The sequence below is a fragment of the Haliotis rufescens genome, unplaced genomic scaffold (genome assembly GCF_023055435.1).
Source record: "Haliotis rufescens isolate VD_foot unplaced genomic scaffold, xgHalRufe1.0.p SCAF_10, whole genome shotgun sequence".
Taxonomy (NCBI): domain Eukaryota; kingdom Metazoa; phylum Mollusca; class Gastropoda; order Lepetellida; family Haliotidae; genus Haliotis; species Haliotis rufescens.
This window is the reverse complement of record NW_025963780.1, coordinates 42,858,612-42,865,271: the sequence shown is the minus strand read 5'-3', so window position 1 is coordinate 42,865,271 and position 6,660 is coordinate 42,858,612.

Here is a 6,660-nt window from a genome sequence, read left to right as displayed (position 1 = left end):
TGAGGTAAAACTAAAACAACTAGCTCCGACGTTCATACAGTTTCGCCCTCACTCTATGAAAGGGGGCACGGGTGGCCCAGTCGTCTAAGGCGCCGCGATTCGCTGTGCAGAGTTGCGTCCCTTGGGCACGCCAGAAACCTATGAGCGTGGGTTCGAATCCCGGTTCGCCCTGATTATGTTTCTAGGTTTGTCAGCACCATACCCGTGCTCGTGGGTTTCACCGAAGTGGTAAACGTCTGAGACCTGCATCACTTCGGCGTTTCCTCCCATGTCAAGCTGACACGCCGCGATATAACTGGAATACACACAAAACACACAAAGTGAAAGTCAATTAGTTAAACAATTTCACATTCTCTTCCTTATGAAATTAATCTAGTTAATAAAAACGCCCTGGCCCGAATCGGATATTTTGAAGTATATCTCTTTCTCCATATGTATGTATGTTGTTTAACTGTATTTGCAAAGCTGGTAATGGCCAAGAAGTATTATGTTTTCTTTACACAAAAGACAGTTTACATCATGCAAACAACTACAGAGTAATTGCTCTGATAGATGCATGTGGTAAGATATTTACTCGCGTTGATATCAATTGTTTAAAACACTGTGTTGACTCATGTACCCTGAATGGTAGGGTGGTTTCCGTGAGGTTTGTACAACAGTGGTTTCTCTGCAATGTCGTTTTCAAACATAGTTAAATTATTTTAATCGAAGAATAGATTTTATTGTGTATTTATCGATTATAGAAAGGCCTTCGATTCAATCAATAGAATGTATGCTCTTGCCACATATACTATTCAGGGATGCATGTTAAATATTTTTACAAATATCCGAATATTTTGACTCGTTATAGGAGTTAGACAATGTTGTTTTTTAAGTCATTTTTTCCTTTTTCATACATCAGTTACTCAGTTCCAGTCTTATATTCAAGAATTTTGGGATTGAGGTATCATTGTTTGCCCTGATTTTGTGGAACTTTTGTTGCTTTTATTTGCATTTGATCTGCGTTTATTACCTGACAGTGTTTGTAGCTTGAAACAAAGAAACTAAAATAAATATATTATATCCGTTTTGTGAAAGTGGAGATTTAACTGAAAATGTTGAAAAGAAACTGAGACATTTTATGTTCGCAATAGTGGTAAATTGAAACAAAGAAGAACATTTAGTTTATGTGAGATACCAGCTTGAAAGTGTCCACATTTAGTATATTGGTTTACATTTTTCTGATAGCTTATCATGATTCATATCAGTTTCAAAATGTAATAAATAACACAAAGAAAGATTTATCTTCGATCAAATTATTTTCATCAAGATTGAATTTTTTTCTTAGTTGTTTCTTACTGGTTTAAATTTTTAGAAATGTCAAATGATAGATATCTAAGTAATGCTATGAAAATTTATGCAATTTAAAACTAGCTAGACGAACAACTTGAACTGTTGTACTCACAATTTATAAGAACACTGGCCCTCATTTAAGGATAGGTCAAATCTGTAACCACGATGCCTCGGAAGATAATGTCATTTTCTACTTATTTATCCTATGCATGTATAAACATGTTTCAGCTGATAAAGAAATGTTTCCACTGTGTTTCAGCTGACGGATATATAAATCATTGGGAGTATTACATGCCTCAACAAAGGCATTACCCGGGGAAGGTCCGTTTTAGGGTCTTCAGCAACCAGTGCTTGTCGTAAGAGGCGAGTTAAGATATGTTTTGAGGAGTGGCGTGATAGACAGTGTGAGACAGACATACGGTAAACTGTCAGGTTTTTGCACTCAGCAATATTCGAGCTATATGACGGCGGTCTGTAAATAATCGAGTCGGGACCAGATAATCCAGTGATTGACATCATGAGCATCAATCCACGCAATTGGGATCGATGGCATGCATCAGCCAAGTCAGCGAGCCTGACACCCGATCCCGTTAGTCGCCTCTTACGATAAGTATTATCACCTTTTACGGCAAGCATGGGTTGCTGAAGACCTATTCTACCCCGGATCGTCACGGGGAGACAAGCATGGGTTGCTGAAGACCTATTCTACCCCGGATCGTCACGGCAAGCATGGGTTGCTGAAGACCTATTGTACCCCGGATCGTCACGGGGAGACAAGCATGGGTTGCTGAAGACCTATTCTACCCCGGATCGTCACGGGTCGTCAGGTTTGGAAAGAAAGGATGGAATGAATGGAGCAGAAATATTTGAGGAAAACCGTGAAGACAAAATGACTCCTGATTTGAACATGTGAAGAATATTGCAGAGAAATACAGAGCATATAGTACAAGTCAACATAGGGAATTGCATCGGACATCGCTTTTGTAACTAATGCGTCAAATTTGGAAATGTCCTCCACAAGCCGCGGTCAAATGTCCTCCACAAGCCGCGGTCAAATGTCCTCCACAAGCCGCGGTCAAAGCTTGACTGGCTGTGTGCGGCGTGAAACAGAAAAATGGATTCGAACTTGACCAGGCATGCCTGGGAGTCGTGCATGGGGACTCCACACATTGACAACAGAAGAGGGGCATATAGTGTTGTTGATTAACATATTTTATTTACATCAACCACATTTAAACTGGTTCATAGCTGTAACAGTTACAACCGACTACATGGACATGGAATCAACGTCAATAAACGCATGAACATGGACAAAACGCCAAACTAGACCTTATTCATGTTCTAAAATGACTAAAAAATGTAAGAACTTCTAAATAAAATTATCATTGTAGCCTTTTGACTTCTCAAGTCGTTATGAAATACAAATAACTCATATTTGTGATATACGTACAAGTGACGCTATAACGTCAAATAGTTCCCAATTATTTTACAATCACAATATGTATTTGGCTACAATGAAACACTTTGAACGATATCATATATTCAGATCGGTTTTCCTCAGGCACAAACGGGACACATGGCGATTTCAGATCCCTGGTTCTCACCAAGTGTCATGTTTGCGTACTCCTGATTTCACCAAAGTCATAAACTTGTGTCTATGTCTTTATTCTATGACGTATGTCTCCTTCGGTTTCGTTCCAACGTCAAACTGGAACGCCGTTATGTAACTGAAACGCCGTTCAAAGCAGCCACAAACCCGTCTACCTTCCCTGGGCCCCGTTCCGTAAAGCGATCTTAGCACTAAGATGATCGTAACTCACATACTTTAACATTGACTTACGTAGCGCTAAGATCACATTATGGCTGGGGCTCTGGACAGACCTGAGATGCCTTGATGACATGAAGGTTGGTGAGGCGTCTGTAAAAGGACTGATGTCTTATCGGAAAACAGTACAAAACAAGTGGCACAATTTATCATTAACCTTCAACACCATGTACATGTATTTGTTTTAAAACAATTTTTTGTTAAGGAGAAGAAATAAAAATAACAGGTGAAGATGAATATGGATACTCGCATTGAAACAAAATATTTTTGTTATCCATAATCGTTACAATATGGGGTCTGACCAAATCGTACGTGATACACATGAATAGTTTCTTGTACAAAGGCCGAGACGAAGCAAGTGTTTCTTTTTATTGACATAAAGACTGCCAGGAGTCTACCATCTGTCTTACAAAGTTCCGTGCCCTAGTAAAACCATAACCATAAACAGGGAACTGTTCGCGCAAACGTCACTTTCCAGTTTCGACTCAAACCCTCGCCCCAGATGCCTTGACAGATCACGCAGGTCGAGCTGTACTGTTGTACGAAGTGTATTGGTTGGAGTGCATGAACGGGACATAATTGTATTGTACTACACGCACACCCACTGGATGAGTGAGTGAGTGAGTGAGTATGGTTTTACGCCGCTTTTAGCAATATTCCAGCAATATCACGGCGGGGGACACCAGAAATGGGCTTCACACATTGTACCCATGTCGGGAATCGAACCCGGGTCTTCGGCGTGACGAGCGAACGCTTTAACCACTAGGCTACCCGACCGCCCCCCACTGGATGAGAGTCTTCAGCTGTGTTCTCGTTTCATGTATTGAGATCGTATTCCCCACGTTATCTAGTCCACTACCAGGTTCCTGAAGCCTTCATGACTACTTGTGGTACAGGTAAATACTCGCTGAACGTGGTCAGTCATAGGGATTCGTATGAATCCCTTTCCCTTACTAATGTTGTCAGAAAAAGCTCTCTTTCATAACAAAATACATGTCGTTCTGGTAGCCCGAACGTCGTTAGACAGGAAACTCTGCTTTCTGAATAATTACTGTTGGGAATATATGTATGTAGCTAAAGTGATATAAAAAAATAATATACCCTGATCCATTATTCTAACAGGCGGAGGATATACCTAGACATATTTATCCGGACGAGTCCTCGAACTGTGTATAACGGGTTTCACTGAACCATTTGTCCAAATTGTGACAGAACACATACTCCCCGAGCCTAGTCTTTCCACAACAAAAACTGGATCAATGATAAACAGCCAAATGCAAATCTAACAACACAATCCACAGAGAAATTCGTGACATGGAAATTGTATAATTAGCGGCCACACCTTACCGGCTGTGATTGTTGTTTTTGAAAATATCATTTGTTCCGGAAAATAGTGGAACGAAAAACGTGTTCCTCTTTTAAGTGAAAAAAACCAATGACCGATCATATCACATGTGTCATGATGCATGATCCATGCTGTTTATACACAATGTCTATGCTGTCATTGTCCCAAACGCTGACACTGTTTACTGACGAGAATGGATATGTTTACATGATAAACACCAGATATAAGATACAGCTGATTTTCAAGTATGGAACTTATAAATACATACATGGGTGAGTGAGTGAGTTTGATTTTACGCCGCTTTTAGCAATATTCCAGCAATATCACGGCGGGGGACACCAGAAATTGGCTTCACACATTGTACCCATGTCGGGAATTGAAACCGGGTCTTCAGCGTGACGAGCGAACGCTTTAACCACTAGGCTACCCGACCGCCCCAATATATACATGGACCATAATGTCACGCAACTGCCCATACTGCAAATATAGGGACATATCTACGTTCTACTGTCCGGTGTATTGTTCATGGCCTAATGTTCTTATGGAATCTAGTCTGACATTGTTTAGTTACATTTAAATGAGTGAGTGAGTTTGGTTTAACTATTTGAACAATATTTCAGTTATATCACAAGGTGTAAGTTTGCTGCGGGATGAAGCCTACATGACTTTGTTCGTACACTGTTATCACTTTGGTAACACACGCTGGAAGGGCTTTGATGCTGATTATAGATCAAAACCGGAGTAAATCTGAGAATCAAACCGACGACAATCGGAACCTGGCTCTGATAAGGGCGGTAACTCTGTACGACGAGTGGCCTTAAACAATTAATAGGTCAACCATACCCGACATACCACATATATATAAAATTATATATAATTATATATATATATGGTGTCACCTTTACCCTTCATAGGTATCTTTCGTCATATTGTGTAACGTTTTAAATGACCCCAACGTACACAGATACACTGTCGGATACGAATGAGGGGAAATGGACCTTTGCATACCTTGGTTATGTTAAATAACACGCGAGTGCCACAGTCGTGTTCCACAGCTGCCAGATCTGCTTGTTCTGGGTTCAAATCCCAGAGTCACACCGATTACAATCCTTGTGTGACAACACCACACCTCCTTCGTGGATGTTACCAAAGTGGTAAATGGGACCTGCGTCACTTTGTATTCTCATCCAACATTTAACCAACATGCAGTGATATATACAATTCAACCCACTCACTGTGCTTTTATTCTTTGATTATAAAAACACATTGCCGCTTCCTGTCTTCAGACGGTCTGATATCTGAACAAAGGTCTATCAAACATTATAATTAGTAATAACCTTCAATATCAATATAAAGTTGTACATGTAGACCAAATCATCAGACAATATTCCACTCATATCAGGCTCTCCGTCTTTTAAATTAATTACATTATGGATAAATCTTTGAATATATGCTCAGTGGGACAGTGACTTTTACTGTCATGCAAACGCCACAATAAAACGCACAATTTTCTGTGGTTGGTCGACAGAACCAGCCTTCCCTTTTTATAACTCTCCCTCGGTTAAGCGTTGAGACATATACAGTCTTCATGAGGTACAATGAAGTGCAATATTTATCAGATACCCACACTTAACTACAGAGCTACATCTTCATGTTGAGGCTCCATAAACCATGACGCCACCATCTTGTTTCCTTGTTGTCAGTTTCGCTGTCAGTTTGTTGCACTGTTTGTATTTCGATGACATAAACCAACATTTCAGTAGACACCTGACATAGAAGCCGGCGTTCTCCCTGCTCCAATGTGTTTCATAACACGTATTTCATTTGCAGGTCTTGCAGGTCTTGCAAAATCACAATTTCACTGTCCACAAAGATTGACATGAACTGTTTTCCGCAGATAATGTTCAGAATTTGTTTATTGATCATACCTTTAAACACCGTATCAGGTCAGCATGGCAGAATGTGCTAGGATCTGTTTCAGCAGTGACAACAATCTCTGACCTGCAACTAACAACGCACTATATCCTACAGGAATGAATTTTCTTGTCCATTTGTAGGCAACTGTCCATGATGATATACGATGCGGTTGACAGTGTTCAACGTTCTGTCCAGAACCACTTCCAACCTACCTTCAAGACGCTGGTAGCTAATAGTCTTC